The 19,692-nt window shown below is 31.6% G+C and overlaps 1 pseudogene across 1 annotated transcript; it reads left to right on the top strand.

Moving 5' to 3' along the window:
* The first annotated feature begins 15,773 nt into the window (after positions 1 to 15,773).
* Positions 15,774 to 18,620, top strand: LOC144552888 (G-type lectin S-receptor-like serine/threonine-protein kinase At2g19130 pseudogene; annotated as a pseudogene). Its single transcript, XR_013511259.1, has one exon. The product of XR_013511259.1 is annotated as a G-type lectin S-receptor-like serine/threonine-protein kinase At2g19130 pseudogene (transcript).
* Positions 18,621 to 19,692: the final 1,072 nt, after the last annotated feature.

Raw genomic sequence — 19,692 nt, 5'->3', positions numbered from 1 at the left:
AGATAGTGGAGGTAGTGGATAATTAATATTGGAAGTTATAGAATGAACATCCACATAAATATATTTTATAACACTTCTCCTTGGATGTTCATCTTTCATTATACGCTGTTAATATGATACTTCAGGATCGATATTAACATGATACTTCAGGATCAACATGATACTTCAGGACCATGTACTGCCTCATTAAAAACCTTACCAAGAAAAACCCATTGGGATAAAAACTTGGTTAAGGGAAAAAGAGTACAGTGCGTATAATGCTTCCCCTCAATTTGATATCATTGAATATCCTTCAATCGATGTAGACCTATCTTCTTCGTGAGTTGTACAAAAACCTTTGTTGGTAAAGATTTTGTGAATAGGTCTGCAAGATTGTCAATTGATCGGACTTGGCAAACATCTATTACGCCTTCCTTTTGTAGGTCATGTGTCGAAAAGAACTTTGGTGCAATATGTTTAGTTCGGTCTCCTTTGATATATCCTTCTTTGATTTGTGCAATGCATGCTGCATTATCTTCATATAGCGGAGTAGGATTTACCTTGATGTTTTCAAGTCCGCATTCTTCTTGAATATTTTGAATCATTGACCGTAACCAAACACATTCTCGACCCGCCTCGTATAAGGCAATCAGTTCGGTGTGATTTGAAGATGTAGCTGTAAGAGTTTGTTTTGTCGATCGCCATGAAATTGCAGCTCCACAATAGGTGAATACATATCCCGATTGAGATCGTGCTTTATGTGGATCTGATAAATATCCTGCATCTGCATATCCAACTAAATTGGATTTTGTATCTTTTTGATAGTATAACCCCATATCTCTAGTTCCGCAGAGATACCGAAATACTTGTTTAATTCCATTCCAATGTCTTCTGGTTGGTTTGGAACTATATCTTGCTAACACATTTACTGCAAATGAGATATCGGGTCTCGTATTATTTGCAAGATATAATAATGCCCCGATTGCACTTAAGTATGGTACTTCAGGACCAAGCACTTTTTCATTATTTTCTTGTGGGCGAAAATGATCATTTTCTGCATTTAGCAATCGTACGACCATTGGTGTGCTCAAAGGATGAGCTTTATCCATATTGAATCTCTTTAATATTTTTTCAACATAATTTAATTGATGGATAAATATTTCATTCTTTAGATGTTCGATCTGCAGGTCGAGACAAAATTTTGTTACACCAAGGTCTTTCATCTCAAATTCATTCTTCATTAATTTTGCAGTATTCTCAATCTCTTCAGGAGATCTAATAATATTCAAATCATCAACATACACTGCAATGATTGTGAAACCTAGATTTGATCTTTTAATAAAAACACACGGACTAATTATATTATTTTTATATCCTTCTTTTAGAAGGTACTCACTCAGTCGATTATACCACATTCGACCAGATTGTTTTAGTCCGTATAAAGATCTTCTTAATTTTATAAAGTACATCTCTCTAGGTTTTGACTTATATGCTTCAGGCATTTTCAATCCTTCTGGGACTTTCATGTATATATTACTGTCAAGTGAACCATATAAATAGGCTATTACAACATCCATAAGTCGCATTTTTAGATTTTCTGCAACTGTGAGACTTAATAGGAATCTGAGAGTTATTGCATCCACTACAGGTGAATACGTTTCTTCATAATCAACTCCAGGTATTTGTGTAAAGCCTTGTGCCACTAGCCTTGCTTTATATCTCACAATCTCATTTTTTTCATTTCTTTTTATGACAAATACCCATTTGTAACCTACAGGGTTAACATCTTTGGGCGTTTGGACTACAGGTCCAAATACTTGCCGCTTGTCTAATGAACTTAATTCTGCTTGTATGGCATCTTTCCATTTAGGCCAATCATTTCTATGTCTACACTCTTCTAGAGTTTTTGGCACATTATCTTCTTCGTTTATAACATCGCTTGCTATAGCGAATGCAAAGATTTCATCAACAAGTGTTTTATTTCTATTTAATATAGTACCATTTATTACATAATTTATAGAAATCTCATAATCATTTGGTACTTGAGTTTCTTCTGGAACTTCATCAACCTCTTCTGGGGTTTTATCAACTTCTTCATGAGTTCTACCATTAATCTCTTCTGGGATTTTATATACTTCTTCAGGAGTTTTACTATCAACCTCTTCTGGGGTTGAACCAACTGCTTTATTCTGCTCTTTCCTTTTACGTGGATTTACATCCTTAGAACCAAGTGGTCTTCCACGTTTTCTACGCACATTAGATTCATTAGATATTTTTGTAATGTCAATTCGAGCGGGTGCGTTTATAGCTGGAATATGTGATTTAGTAACTCTATTTGTATTTGTGAATGCATCAGGCAATTCATTTGCAATTCTTTGCATATTTATGATCTTTTGAACTTCGAGTTCACATTGACCACTTCGGGGGGTCAAGATAAGATAACGATGAATTCCAAGTTACTTGTTTATCCAGTTTTTGTTTTTCTTCCCCTAAATTTGGGAATACTGATTCATTAAAATGACAATCAGCAAATCTTGCTGTAAAAACATCTCCTGGATGTTCTACCGTAATTCCAATAGACATGCAATAATCATTAAAAGTTTGAGAAGTGAACTCACTTGCATTATCAAGCCGGATTCTTCTGATTTGATAATCCGGAAAATTAGCTCTCAATTGGATAATTTGTGCTAATAGTCTAGCAAATGCAACATTTCTTGTTGCTAACAAACTCACATGTGACCAGCGTGTTGATGCATCAATTAACACCATAAAATATCTAAACGGTCCACATGGAGGTGTAATAGGTCCACATATATCTCCTTGAATTCTTTCTAAAAATAAAGGAGCTTCAGGTTCAACTTTATTTGGAGATGGTCTAATAATTAGTTTTCCGAGAGAGCATGCTTCGCATGTCATATCTTTTGATAATAGGATCTTCAGGTCCTTTAGGGGATGCCCATTTGCACTTTCAATTATTCTCCTCATCATTATATTTCCTGGATGACCCAATCTGTCATGCCATAATGTAAATAATTTTGGATCAACTAACTTCTGGTTAGTAACGGTTAACTTCGGGTTAGCAACCATATTTGATTCTATTTTACTTATATAAGTACTATATAATCCAGATGACATTGCTTGCATCTTTTCAATTATGATCTTCTGACCATTCTTAATAGATGTGATATGAAGATACTCGCAATTTTTCTCATTCATAGTTTCAATATGATAACATTCTTTCGAATATCTTTAAAGCTTAGTGGATTTCTTCTGGATCTACTTGAATATAATGCATCATCTATTATTAATTTTGTTCCTTCAGGTAACAAAATACAAGCTCTTCCGGAGCCTTCTATTAAATTATTTGTGCCAGATATAGTGTGAATATTAGTCTCACCAAGATACAATAGTGAAAAGTATTTCTTACTTTTCAATATGGTATTAGTTGTTCCACTGTCTACCAGACATGAATCTTCATTACTTATCATTGCGTCAGCCATTTTCCTTTAAAATGCAAAAATAAATTACTTTTATTCATTTTCATAAAAAAAATTAAAAAGTAAACTAAATTTTTATTAAACATAAATATAAATTTTTATACTATATTTTCTCCCTAAGTAATAATATATATTTCTTCATTGACATTATGGAAGAAATCTGATACATCAAGATGTGTATCCACATGGCATTCATTTTGGAGTCATATTCAGTAAAGTTAGTTTCCACATTTTCCCCTTATTTCTTGATTGTGGCTTGATATAGCTCTACAAAATATTTTGGCGTACGACAAGTACGCGACCAATGATTTATCATCCCACATCTGAAACAAACATCTTCAGGACGTTTTTCTTTCTCATTAATATGTATTTACAACATCAGGTTATTACTACCATAACTTCGAGTTATGATAAATGAAAAATGAGATAAATTCAAACTTTGTGAGATTTGTCATATATACTACAAAATAGATACGCATTAACTTCAGGTTATTAATGCCATAACTTCGGGTTATGAATGCCATAATTTTGAATTATAAATGTCATAACTTCAGGTTATCAATGTCATAACTTCAGGTTATCAATGTCATAACTTCAGGTTATTAATATCATAACTTCATATTATGAAAAGGGAGATAAATAAATATAAATAAAAGAATACGTAAATTGTATGAATAAATAAATAAATTAAATGTATTAATAACTTCAGGTTAATATTATATAACTTCAGGTTATAATAAAATATTTTATTTAATAACTTCTAGTTATTAAATTGCTTGGCTGCACAATTGTATAATTTAATTTGAAATAACTTCGGGTTATATTTTCATCTGATGACCTATAATAACTTCTGGTTATTATATTGATTTTATATGAAAATTTCTAATAAAACTTCAGGTTTTAATTGAGAATAACTTCAGGTTATTATTCATCCAGTGGCCTATAATAACTGCTGGTTATTATATTAATTTTATAATAGAACTTCAGGTTGTAAATAATTCTAATAATAACTCCAGGTTATTATTTTATTCAAGTAATACGAACTTCGGGTTCTTGATAAAATTTTAGTTGTGATAATAACTTCAGGTTATTACTCTTATTATTATATTAATGTAATATGAACTTCAGGTTCTTGATAAACATTTAGTTTTGATAATAACTTCATGTTATTATTTCATCATTCACTTCAAGGAATGATTCTTATAAACTAAAACAAATATAATCAAAAATTTAAATGAAATTTAAATTAATGAAAGATATAATAATTAATCACACAAATTACTTACATGATTACTTTACAACTTCTTCCAAGCAATTCGTGCTGATAACGTGTTGTAAAATTAATATAAAGTTGCAACAAAAGTAAGTAAATAACAAGAGAGATAAAGAGAGCAACAACAAACTTGTATTCTCCACTATTGTATATAATATGTGTGTCCACTATTCTCTATTTACAAAGCCTCTATTTATAGGCTAGAAAGAGATGTTACAATAAAGGAGAAAATAAATGTCCATAGTAGTGGAGATAGTGGAGGTAGTGGATAATTAATATTGGAAGTTATAGAATGAACATCCACATAAATATATTTTATAACAATAAGAATTTATTTGGATCATTATAACACTAAAAATATATTTTTATGATTTTAAGGATTTTAAAGGGGTTACTATGTAAATTCCAGGTCCCTCATAGAACTTTCTTGAATTCTTCAAACTTTCATAGTCTTCTCTGCAAAAGTTCTTTCTCATGGGCTTTTACTTCTTTTCGGGTTATGTCTTTCTTCTTTGGGCTTTCCTCTTTTTATTGGGCTATACAGAAGGCCTTATTTTCTCTTCTTTGTTTTCTTTCGGCCTGTTCTTAAATCAAGATTCGTGCGGCGTTGTCATGATTGTTCGTTACGAGGGTTCGATTATATTTTTGCTTTTTTAAACAATGTGTAGTGTTTTTTTTTTTTAAGTAAAGGTTGGAGGTCAAGTCATTTAACTATTTAATATTTTTGTTATTAAGACAGATGATTTTTTTTATTTAAATTTTGAATCTATGATCTCTTACATAGAGACTGTGTTTTTGTCACTAGACTAAAGACTGATTCGTTGTTATTTCATATTTCTTTTCTCAAACATTTCCATAGATGCACTATTTTGGCTCCGAAATTTATGCTGAACTTTTAAATTTAATACCCACCACACTCTCATGATCATTGGTAAATAGAATTTAGACAATTATGTCAATAATATAAGAATTTAAACCAGTATTGTCAATATTATTAGATAGTATCTAATTGACCCCAAAAAGAAAATATATTTCTTTGTCATCGAATTCATGTCATGAGTTGTTGACAAAAGCTTTCATAATTCACTTTCATTACCAAATTTTCTTTTAATCGAAATAAAAATTTGAAATTTGTAGAATTAATTAGTCTTGACTATTGAGTATCACCTTGAAAATTGTCTCACCAGTGTACTTGTTGTATATGCTTATCACATTATTTTACTCCAATATCAATTCTGGTATTCCAAATTTTTCCAATTTAGTATCAATATGCAAAAGGGAATATTTTTCTCAATAATAGAATTAAAATGAGTCATTAGTATTGTATTCCAATAATATCTCACATTCTTATTTATGTTTTTAAAATTTAAACAATCAATTTGAATCGTTTAATATGATATCTATATTAAAATATGCTTAGAGACCGAATTTTACTTTTTTTTATTTCAATTTTCTTACTGCTTTCTTTTTATATAAATAGAAAAATACTGATTTACAAAAGATTGTGGATCATAAAAAAATACAATAATTTTGTGCAAGGCAGTGTGCGTTTTGTTTCCCCCACAAAAAGTTGCTTTTGACTTCACAAACTTGTAATATATATGTTCTGCTTTACGCCATCTCGACCTCATCTCACTGCAGAAAATCTGAGCCCAACCGAAATGTTTTTGAGAATTTTTTATTTTATTTTATTAAAACAGTCATTTTCAAATATTCTAACAAAATGGTAAAAAAAAATTCAAGAAAATATAAAATTTTGTTTCCAAACACATTTTAATACAAAGAACATGTCAAAGTCAAACACTTCAAATTGACTATTTTAATTTTAAAATTGCAAAACTAATTTCGTAATACTAAAAACTTAGTTATATGACTATGATCTTAACCAGTATTTACATACTACATAAACTTTTATAATTAAAATATTGTTATTGTGATAATTTTCCCGCTGATTAATTTGTAAATCTTCTATTTTAGAGTCTCATCTTAGTGCAAGGCGTTCTAGGTCACGCACACATTAACCACCAAGGCGTTGCAAGACATCAACAAGGAGGTGGAGGCTACAACCCTACATCTCAATAACCTTCATTTCTTGTTTGGAGACAAGAAACTAAAGATATGATGTTTATTGATTTGGAAATTTATTTTAGTTTGATTTTAGTAGCACATGATGTTCCTTTGGTACTTATTCTTGTCATTTTTTTTAATTTCGCTGCCTTAAGTACCATAAATTTCAACAAAAAATCATATGAATTTCATATTTGAGGTTTCTCACAAAAAAATATTCCCCATTACGCTACTAATAATAGACCAAATATTAATTTTCATATCAAAAAGTAACTAGAAATATTTTTCACATAAAAGCTAGAGTGTGATGTGCTCATCATTAGAGTTTGGTGAGCAGTTAGCACAACTCCAAAAATCTACCATATTGGTTTCAAATAATGAATTAAAATCGTTGAAATCCATCTACTTCATGATCGATGCATGTATATAAAAAAAAATTTAATTCATTTAGTACGAAGTCGAGCAGTTAAAACAATGACTCTTTTATTTTATATGTCATGAGTTGTTTTTATGTATTTATTTTTTACTATTCTTTTATCGCTTGATCTTGTACTAAATAAATTTGAAATTTTCAAAAATCTGTGTATACGCATCACTCATGAAATAGATAGATTTTAAAGTTATATCATCAAACTCTCTTACTAAGTACATTACATCTTTCTGGGTAACTATCAGCGCATTGCAATAATTTACTGAAATCTTATTATATTATTTTGGTAGTGTCAAATTACATCAAAGAATTTTTAAATGTTATGCTCTTGATATATTTTATTGTATCAACTTTTGCTCTTGATTGGTCCGATGAGTGTCTGACCCGGTATTTATTAGTTAATTCGTACAACTAAGCGACAAACTAGAACTATAGCATCAGTGACATTAAATATTCATTAAATTAATGTTTCCAGCTAACTTACTAAATAATGGAAGAATTAAATGAGAGACGCATAATGAATTGTTTTTATTAGCAACCTCGTTTACACTAGGGAAAATTTCTAGTGTACCCATATAAACTTCTAAAATTAATTAATTTTTCCAAAAAAAAATACAAAATATTCAATATACTTATAATAACTAAATATTTTTTTATTTTATTCCTTTTATTTACTTAACCTTGGCATCATGGGCGGATCCAGAATTTTCGTCAAGGGGGCAAAAAAACATCGAATCGGATTTAAACCCATTAACTAATTGGGTACTCGATAAAAATAATAATATTTTGACATATATTTTCCAATCTTTTAACTTGTAATTTCTGATGCTTTAACTTATAATTCTAATTACCAATCATAATTCAAAAAAAATATTTTAATTTTAACAATAAATTTAACCCAAATTACAAATCAAACATCAAGAGGGAGGCAAAAAAAATTTCAAGAGAGGACAAAGTCGATCAGCACCAATAGATCATTATTAAATCTCAAAATTCATGGGGGAGCGCAAGAGCACATGTGTGTAAACGGGATAAAAGAAAAAAAAATTGTTTTTTTAGGATATTGAATATTATGATGTTGTCATGGAGAATTAGTTATATTATAAGTTTAGAGTAAAACTAGGGTGTTCTTAAGCTCACCAAAGTGTTTGGTGAGCTTAACTTCAAAACCCATCAAATCTATTTCAAATGACAAATCTGAACCGTTGAAACCTGCCTATCTTATGAGTGATGAGTCTACATGTGAAAATTTTAAACATTCGAATTAATTTAGTATAAAGTCAAGCGGTAAAAAAAGTTCAAAAAATGAATGCACTAAAATTAATTTATTAACCTTCTAATTTTAACCGATTGACTTTCTACTAAACTAATTCGAATGTTTAAAAATTTCACATGTAGACGCATCACACGTAAGATAGACGGGTTCTAACGGATCAGACTCATCATTTGAATCAGATTTGATGAATTTTGGAGTTAAGCTCCACCAAACACTTGAGCTTAAGAACACCTAGTTCTACTCGTAAGTTTACAATAATATGATTCACATTTTAGCATCAATCATTCATTTATTTTTTTGAAAGCCGGGCAAAGGCTGCCAGGAATCAATCATTCATTTATTAAGAACAGATTTTGCAGTTGATACGGAGATGTCACCTGTCAGCTGTTAGATGTAGATGTTGTGGTCTAATTGGTCTAGAGATGGAAAATTTATCACGTCAACCTCTTTACAAATTTCTTTATTTTAGAGGGGTTAAATGAACAATCCCTTAAGGACTTTTTCATAAACCATAATTAATAAAACATTTTTTAGGGAACCAATATGATTAATTTTTTTTTTTCAAAAACCATAAGGACCGTGGGAACCCCACGGTCTCAAATTGGTTTTTTTTTTTTTTTTTAAACAGATTTTTTTGTTCAGACCGTGGGGTTCCCACGGTCTCAAATTTTTTTTTTTTTTTTTTATAAAACAAAATTTTTTTTTTTTAATTTTTGTATTAAAATATTAGAAATGTTGAATATATTTCTTTGAAAATAGATGAAATACAATATAATTTGATTTATTAAAAATACTGCAATAAATAACTCGAATTAATATTTTTCAGGTCGGGATTTTCGCGGCTGTAAGAAAAATTAATATATTTTTTTATGTGTTATTAGAAAAAAATAAAAATGCTTAGATTCTGAGTTATTGATCCCGGTTCAAAAGTCATTTCTAGGTAATCCAGAAAATATTATGATCTTTCTAGTAAATTTAATTTATGAAAAGTTGTATCTATTTTTGAAAAAAAACAATAACTTTTAAGTTATTTAATAATTGTTATTGAAAAAGAATTCTCAAAATAGATATAACTTTTTATAAATTAAATGTCCTAGAAGGATCACAATATTTTCTGAATTATCTAGAAGTGACTTTTGAACCGGGATCAATAACTCAGAATCTAAGCATTTTTATTTTTTTTCTAATAACACATACAGAAATATATTAATTTTTCTTACAGCCGCGAAAAACCCGACCTGAAAAATATTGATCCGAGTTATTTATTGCAGTATTTCTAATAAATCAAATTATATTGTATTTCATCTATTTTCAAAGAAATATATTCAACATTTCTAATATTTTAATACAAAAATAAAAAAATTATGTTTTATAAAAAAAAAAAAAAAATTGAGACCGTTGGAACCCCACGGTCTGAAAAAAAAATCTGTTTTAAAAAAAAAAAAAAAAAAAAAAACCAATTTGAGACTGTGGGGTTCCCACGGTCCTTATGGTTTTTGAAAAAAAAAAATCAATCATATTGGTTCCCTAAAAAACGTTTTATTAATTATGGTTTATGAAAAAAATTCATCCCTTAATATGGTACAAAGCTTTCTACACCAAAAAAAAAAAAAAAAAAAAAAATCTTTTAAGACCAGTTGAAGGTCCCGAAATTTTTATTAATAGAAAATATATTAAAAAAAATATCCAGATTAGAGAACACTTTTAATTTTTTTCGAGATATAGGGAAAACGTTTTGATTTATCACGGCCTCTGGCCGTTATGGCTTATCACGGCCAGGATTAACACTAATTACCGCACTTATTAAAAAAAAAAAAAAAAAAACAGTTCCTGGCCGTGATTGATAATCACGGCCAGAATTCAAATCCAGTGCAATATCTGACCGTGTAGAATGAGATCTGAGTTTGTCCATTTTAATATGGCATATATGCTGGCCGTGATTATCAATCACGGGCATGAAATTTTTATTTTTTTTTATTTTTTTTATTTTAATAAGTGCGGTAATTAGTGCTAATCTTGGCCGTGATAAGTCATAACGGCCAGAGGCCGTGATAAATCAAAACGTTTTCCCTATATCTCGAAAAAAATCAAAAGTGTTCTCTAATCTGGATATTTTTTTATTATATTTCCTATTAATAAAAATTTCGGGTTGAAGGTCAGATTATTATTTTTTAAGATGAATTTATAACACCTTTAAATATTCACAAAAAATCTTATCCCGATTTCAAATATGTAATTTTTCAAACAAAGAATATTATTTTTGTCACCAAATCAAAATTTTAATATGATTTTTGCTTAAAAACAAAATATTGCACGGAAAGAATTTGCACAAAAGAGGTTAAGGTTGGTGAAGGGACTGTTCTTGTAATTTTTTTAATAGCATAGATAATATTATTATATTTTTGGCTCAATTTTTTTTTGTTTCTGGATAGAAAATGTGTATAAAGAAAAATTAATTCTGGTTGAAAATTGAGTTGAGTTCTGTAAAATTGTTGACTTATTAGAGAAAGGAAAAAAGCTGGTGTGGTTTTACTTTATGTGACGTCTAATTAGGGGTGAAAACGGAGCGGATACAGAGCGGATAATGCTGATGTCATATCCGCATCTGTCGGATAATGAGCGGATACGAATACGGACAGTAAACGGATATCAAAATTCAAAACCAAATCCGTCTTAAACGGATACGGATACGAAACGGATAGTCCACGGATACGGATTCGAATACAGATATAAAACAAATAATGGTCGGATAATCAAGTCATATGAACTTTAAGAAAAGAATTAGGAAAAAAAAAACTTATTTATGCAAATATAATACCTTCCGTTTATGTTGTGTATATATACCAAATTATTTTTAAAACAAAATTATACAAATATTGATATTGTTCTTTGTAATTGAAACATAATTAAAAAATATAAATAAATGGAGATGTCAATGAGCATTTAAATGGAGAAGAGTAGAACAAATAATTGTAGAATGAGGACGCATGAAATTGACTTGCATATGTAGCATTGAAAGTTTGAAAATTTCAAAGCACACTGTCAGCTTTTCAAAAAGTAAAAAGCCCACGGACCAAGACAAAATTGGAATCAGGTCTCAGAGAAATTTCGGATCGAAGCTTTAACGTTTGTCCCACTACTAAAAGGAAAATAACTTTGAAAGCTCTGTATACTAAGCGAAAAACAATAATCATAGCTGTGGCTCCGTTTTCTCTTCAGCTACCGAATCCGAATCCGTATCCGATTATTTGCTGAGTAATCAATAATTATTCGAATCCGATCCGCTAAATTATCCGGATCCGTTTATCCGAATCTGGGTCGGATACGGAGCGGATTCGGTCGGAGTTTACCGGATTCGTTTTCAGCCCTGCGTCTAATGCCATCTATTCCTTTTCTTTTATTTCTTCTTCTTCTTCTTTTTTTTTTTTTTTTTTTTTTTTTGCTAATGGCATCTAATGCTCAGTTGCAAAATGATCGGATTGAGTGTTCAAAAGATATTTTCTATGTAAATATAAAACATTAGTTTATACTTAGCTTCATACAAATAGATATTATTTAACAGAATTAAGTTATGTAGTTTGCAATGTGCAGATACAAATAGATATTATTTAACAGAATTAAGTTATGTAGTTTGCAATGTGCAGATCAGTATGTATAAATAATTAAATATAATGAATTTTTTTTTAAAATCCAAATAAGTCTATATGAACATCTCAACAAAATCTTTGTATAAAAATGTGTTTGGAAATTAAATTTTACAAATTTAAAAATCTTTTTAAGAAAAATATTATTTTAGATTGATAAAAACTTACTGCTTTCGGATGATTATAATATTTAAATAAGGTGATTTAATACATATCTAAAAAAATATATAAAATTTGGTCATTTTCATCTGAAAATTATGTTGACTAATTTGAATAAACTATTTAAAATTTAAAAACAAAGATATAAATTCAAAACACATTACACGATCCATATACACATTGCAAAGTAGCATAGCCTCATTCTTATTTAAGAAGAGACTTGAAAATTTAATAATATACTTTTCTCAATTTGACAAAATATCCTACCATTTGATCAGGGGAATAAATCTGCTGCTATAATTCGAATTAGATGAATATTATTCTGAAATCTCTGTTTTTTTAAATCTAACCGTTCAACTTTTTTTGTGCACGCATCTCGAAATAGCTAGTTTGTCTATACATCCATCTCAAAATAAATCGACAGTTAGATTTAAAAAACCAAGAATTTCATAGTACTGTTTATCTATTTCGGATCGCAGCAGATTTATTCCCTTTGATCAGAGCTGCACAATGAGAGTTGAGAAATATCAGCTGATCCCATCCAGATAGAGCATCTGCTTCTAGACATTTTCTTTATGACAAAATAAATGTTCCTTTGCAAAGGGGGTGGAATAAATGTTAAGACACCTACCGGTTGCTTTAGTGCATTTAAGACTTAAACAGTCTATTCACACATGTGATGTGACTAATCATATATGATCATATCCACATCTGAGTTTTCACGTTAGAACATTTCCATTTAATTATTACACCAGTAATTTATTTTATTTGCTAAAATTTATCACATCACCATTCACCAGTCATTATTGGACTATTATTTTTCGTTTCAAATGAAGGCCTCCATTCTCCGGCTATCCAGTTATCGCATTCGCATCCTATGAGATATCTCGTATTTTGCGTGTTTTTATGAAAAATCTCAATCCTTCGAATATGTTATGTACGAATCTCAAAGCACAAATAATACTGGTCTCTTGCGCTATCCCCGAATAGGCATCGGGCACATCGGTCATGCAAAATATGACATGTATTATATAAAAATAAAATAGTATATGTTTGACAGACAGGTTGAGCACGGTTCAAAAAATTAATAAATGTAATTTTTCACTTGTCATATAATATTCGAAGTTTGAATGAAAATAAGTTCTTTATGCACTTAACTAATAAAAATATGATAACTTTTATTATTTTTTATTTAAGTTAGTATAAAATAAAAGGTAGATATCTAACTAGACGATTTTTAGACATGTTGACAATAGAATATTTACCAGCTTGTAATAATAAATAATGACTGCTCTTCACATTTTATTTTTGTGAAGCATTTACAGTGTAAAAATATCAATATTTTTTTTAAATACAGAAATGTCCGAATATTCAATTAATAAATTTTGAAACTTCCAAAAATCACTGTTTCATTAGAGAGAATCATAAATTACAAAGTAGCTCTTCACAATCTTCTTTTACAAAGTAGTCATAGTGCAAAATATAAGTGCCAAATGAAAGGTTGTCAAAATCATAGTTTCTAAATCGTAATTCATAAAAAATGGAGTTTAAACGAAGATGATATGATCGAAAAAATAATAGTATAAATTTTAAAAACGCTCTTCAAATATAATTTTTGTCCATCAACTTCCACTATTTGCGGAAAATAAATCTGCTGTAATTATGGGGGAATTATAGGGTCTGTAATCCCAATTCCAACCGTTAATTTTTTTTGGGATGCGTGCATAAAACTTACTTTTCTGAAAATGATTCTGAAATAAGTACACACAAAAGTTTGAACATTTGGTCCAACTTAAAATCCCGCTCATAGAAAAAAGCCAACTATGTTCACTTTCTAGATAACTTTTGTCAAATTTGACCAAGAATAAAACTACGATGAATTGAAAAATTAGGTTGGAAAAGACTTTTAATCTTTCAAGCTATTTTCGCCACAGACCGTTATTACTCCTTGCTTATTATATAGTTTCTAGTCAATGATACATCTAACTATAAATTATGTATAAATCTTTGTTAAAATTTAATCGTATAAAAATTATATTTGTTTGGTTTGGTATTTAGCAAGGTTTTAAATAGCGTTATATTACGCCACTATTATTATTTTTTTTTAAAAGGCAAAAGCCCGTTTCATATATTTTGAAATTGGTAACTTACAATGTCTCCTTATACGACATAACTAGAGTATATTGCGTCACTATTGCGTTTTCGGATTATAAAAGCTGTGGCGCTATGGCGTGCTATTTCGCACTATAGCAACACTATATGAGCATAGTGTCATTCTTTAGCCATTCCGCTATAACGTGATAAACACTATTTAAATCATATCATAAACACTATTTAAATCTTTGGTATTAAATATGAAAATTTAATGGGGTGGCACATTTTAGTGAATAGATTATTCAAAAGATACAAATATTTGGGATTATAGTTAGCCCCAACCAAATAAGTCTATGATTCAATTTTATATATATTTTTTTAATAATCTATAAAATCTGAATCTTATTAGTAAAACCAAACAAATGTTGCCAAACAAGTCAATTTCAAGTATGAGGACTAATGGAGCTTAAAAGCTTCCTACCTTAAAAAAAAAAAAAAGGTTTGAGGACTAATATTTTGACTAAGTATTGATACCAATCAAACGTGTGCATAATATTAGTGCCGTATTAAATCAAGTTCAACTACAATATGTCATCCAATCATCACCGCCTCAATTTTTGGATTCAACGGAAAATGATTTGCCATTCTCCACTTCAAACGAACGGTCAAGATAGAACGAACGGTCGAAATCTTTTGTGGAGAAGTCTCAATAATTGTAGAGCAGGTGTAAAAAAGTAAAAAAACCGCCTCAATCTATCGAACATTTTCGAGGGTAATCTGTCTATATCCGCTCCAACTGTTGATGTATACTAGAAGCTGAAATAAAGATCCAGACCGTTCGATTGAGATCGAACTGATTTAAAGTGCACCCTGATTTGTGAGATATTTAGTTGGACCATTCTCAAGACTACTGTGTACCATTTGATCAAATCCAACGGTTCAGATCTGAGTATCTTTCCTATTATATCTAAGCACCAAAACTGCAAAAAATGCTCAGTTCACATTGACTCCGTGCTAACTGCATAATATTTTAACGAAGTATATTTTACTTCTTACAGCGCATATACTTTAGAATAAAAGAAGCTCTTTGTATAGTTCGTGCGCTGCATGAAGCCAAACTAGTTCATTTAAAAAGTTTCACCCGTGCTAAATCATTCCCACTTGGTATTAGAATAAAAAAAGAGCCCACTGAATTCCTTCTCATTCCCCGTGCTTAGTCAAAATCTCTCTCTTTCAAATACACACAAATCCTGACCAAATCACCAAAAGAAGCAATTATCACAACCCATTAGCAAATACCATTCCACCTTTCTCTCTCTCTCTCTCTCCTGCCCTCCTCCCCATCCCCCAACCCCCCCCCCCCCCCCACATGAATGGCTTCCTTGAGAGGAAATCCCTTGCTTTCTTCTATTTTCTCTCTCTGCCTCTTCTCTCTCCTATCCATGGCCACTTCAACAGACACCATCACCTCCAACTCATCTCTCTCAGGCACCAACCAAACACTCATCTCTGCTAAAAAACAGTTTGCACTTGGTTTCTACCAGCCTCCCAATTCCTCCTACTGGTACATATCCATCTGGTACAACACCATCCCTGGACAAACATCTGTCTTCATAGCCAACCGAAACGCACCACTCACCGACCCCGCCACGTCTCAGCTCACCATTGGTTCCGACGGTAACTTGGTCTTGCTTAATGGGTCTAAAACTGAAGTATGGTCCACTAATGTTACCGGTATAAACCCGTTAAACAAAACCGAAGCACTGTTGGATGATGATGGAAGCCTCATTTTGAGATATGCCTCGAATACATCTAATGTATTGTGGCAAAGTATCGACAACCCAACCGACACGTGGTTACCAGGCGGTAAATTGGGTCTCAATAAAACAACTGGTATTAGCCAAAGGTTGATTTCTTGGAAGAGTTCATCTGACCCGGCTGAAGGTTTGTACTCTCTATTATTAGACCCAAATGGTACCAGTCAATATTTCATACAGTGGAACAAGACTACAGGTTTCTGGACTAGTGGTAACTGGAGTGATACACAGAAAATTTTCGTTGATGTCCCTGAAATGACCGAGAATTACATATACAATTTCACTTATGTGAGCAACAAGGAGGAGAATTACTTCACCTACTCGGTAAAACCTGATACCGGTATGATATCGAGATTTACAATGGATCATACTGGCCAAATCAATCAACTAAATTGGATGGAAACATCAAACCAGTGGCTTCTGTTCTGGGCTCAGCCAAAGCAGACTTGTGCTGTCTATGCGCTTTGCGGCGCCTACAGTAGTTGCAATGGGAACAATATGCCGTATTGTAATTGTTTACGTGGGTTTTCACAAAAATCTAAGACCGAATACGATTTGGGGGATTATACTGGTGGGTGTGTGAGAAATATCGAATTACAATGCGAAAACGGCAATCTGACTAAGGTACAACAAGATAAGTTCTATGTTTTGAATAACATGAAATACCCAGACAATTCACAGAGTATACAAGTTAATAGTGCACAAGAGTGCGAATCGGCATGTTTGAAAAATTGTACCTGCTCCGCTTATTCGTACCAGAGTGGGTGCAATTTGTGGTATGATGGTTTGTTGAATCTCCAAGATGGATATAGTGGAAGCAATGCCGGTACGCTTTATCTAAGGTTGGCTGCATCAGAATTTACTGCGAGTAAAAGTCACACGGGTTTAATTATTGGTCTAGTTATAGGTGGCGTAATTGCCGTGCTTTTTTGTATCATAGTTGTTTTGGTTGTAATTAAGAGAAAGAGAGCTCAGAGGAGAGCTCGATTGTTAAAGGATTCGAAAGGTACCTTAATTGCATTTCGGTACGGTGATATGCAATTTGTTAGTAAGAACTTCTCTGAGAAATTGGGTGGCGGTGCATTCGGTTCGGTTTATAAGGGGTATTTACCTGATTCAACTGCTATTGCTATTAAGAAGCTAGATGGTTTTCACCAAGGCGAGAAGCAATTTAGGGCCGAGGTCAGCACGATCGGTACGATCCAGCATGTTAACCTAGTTCGCCTCATCGGGTTTTGTTCTGAAGCCTCCCATAGGCTACTGGTTTATGAGTACATGCCTAAGAGCTCTCTTGATGCGCAATTATTTAATTGCAGAGATGTGATACTAAATTGGAGCACTCGGTACCAAATTGCACTTGGTACGGCAAGAGGGTTAGCGTACCTACATGAAAAATGTCGAGATTGCATCATTCATTGTGACATTAAACCCGAGAACATTCTCTTGGATGACAGTTTGGTACCGAAAGTTGCCGATTTCGGATTATCGAAGCTTTTGGGTCGGGATTTTAGTAGGGTTTTGACAACCATGAGAGGCACAAGAGGCTATCTAGCGCCTGAGTGGATAACAGGCGTACCGATTACGCCAAAAGCAGATGTTTTTAGCTACGGCATGATGCTTTTCGAGCTAATATCTGGCCATAGAAACAACTCTGATCAATGGAATAGCACCTCATCAAGTACGGGTTTCTTCCCTACTTTTGCTGCTAAAAAACTAATTGAAGGAGATGTTCAGACACTTTTGGATCAAAAATTGGATGGCGATGCACCAATTGGAGAGATTGAAAGAGCATGTAAGGTGGCGTGTTGGTGCATCCAAGATGACGAGACCGCTAGGCCGACAATGGGACAAGTTGTGCAAATTTTGGAAGGCATTTTGGAGGTTAACACGCCGCCAATGCCGATGTCACTTAGAGTTATGGAGGAGAGCCCTGATTATATAAATTTCTTCTCGGATATTTCTGCTGGTACATCTTCGAAGACCCGAAGCACCACCACCACTACCAGTGCATCTAGTTCCCAAGTTAAAAACTCGGGCTGAATCCGTCTAATTTATCTTCTTTTTTTTTTTTTTTTGAGAAAAGGCAAAAAGCCCGTTTCATATATGAAACATGATAATTACACAGCATTCGTTATGACTGACCTACTGCAGCCGTCTAATTTATCTTATTCAAGTTGTAGAGTTGTACTTATTGCATTATATGTATATATATTCAGGATGATTATTTAGATATCAATTTGTGATTTAAATTGTAGAGAGTCCATGAGATAATTTTGTTTAATATGTAGTTGTACATTGGCAAAAAAAAGTCCTATGTTTTTCATAATAAATTTCTACTGAATCTTTACACGGGAAGCTGAAGCTTAATCCCATGAAAAATCAAACTGATGTTTTGGTATATTTTCAGAAAGCCACTTTTCTTTTTTCTCTTTGTGATCTTCAAGATATACTTGCCAAAGGTACAGGTGCTTGGTACAATGCTTCAAACAGCATGTCCTTGTAAGAAACATTGGGTACCACTCTTACTCTTTAGCAGTCAGGAATGAAATCATAAATCAAATGCAGTTATGCAGAGTTGGTTTTGATAGAACTTAACATATGTAATAGGGAGCAAGGACAAAATTTTTTTTTTTTTTTTTATTCTTTTCGTTTCTTTTTTTAATTTTTAACTTTTTTTGGTTTTTTATGCAACCTGTAAATTGACACCTTTGGTGTCTGGATAAATAAAATATGGAGATTTGACCTCCACATTACGCTTTCATAAAAAAAAAAAATCTAACAAGACAAATGTTTATTCTTTTTTTTTTTTTTCTGATTAAAGCAAAAACATGGCAATATTCTGGAAAAAATAGTTCTAAGGAATCAAGGTCGAGAAGAGGCTCAAAAGGTTACAGAATAAGGCAGCAGCCCAATTTGTTTGATAAGCTTTGGGCCCAAAAAAGCCTATCATCCGCAAAAAAATGAATGTGTATCTCTCAGACCCGTTAACTGATATTCTGTCCAATAAATATATTTTGTATCCTTACAAATCAAATAAAAGCATTTTGGTTTTGACAATCCCAAAACCAAAGGGGAATTTTGGTTTGGATTGAGATGGGATAAAATCGGAGATGAATCGAGTGAAGAGGAATCAGATGATGATGAAGAAGGGCAGCCTCAATATCAATTTCGGGTTCGCACAGTCAGCAGGAGACCCGTTAAGTGAGCAGTATCTATGTATCTATGTGAAATTGCAATCAATTTTTTGTTTACGCAAAGGAAGACTTTATTTGTGTATATGTAATGTCAGTATACATATATTCTTTTATTTTTCATTTTGTATTTCATGCAAAGATTTTATTTTAGATATAAACACTTCAAATCAGTACTATTTAGTGTTGTCTATTAAAGATATAAATATTTGTAAGACCAGTTGAAGGTCAGATTATTATTTTTTTTAATATAGATGTTATAGCA

The sequence above is a fragment of the Carex rostrata genome, chromosome 4 (genome assembly GCF_964058835.1).
Source record: "Carex rostrata chromosome 4, lpCarRost1.2, whole genome shotgun sequence".
NCBI lineage: Eukaryota > Viridiplantae > Streptophyta > Magnoliopsida > Poales > Cyperaceae > Carex > Carex rostrata.
Note: the sequence above shows the minus strand (reverse complement) of the source record. Positions and strands in the feature narration are given on the sequence as shown.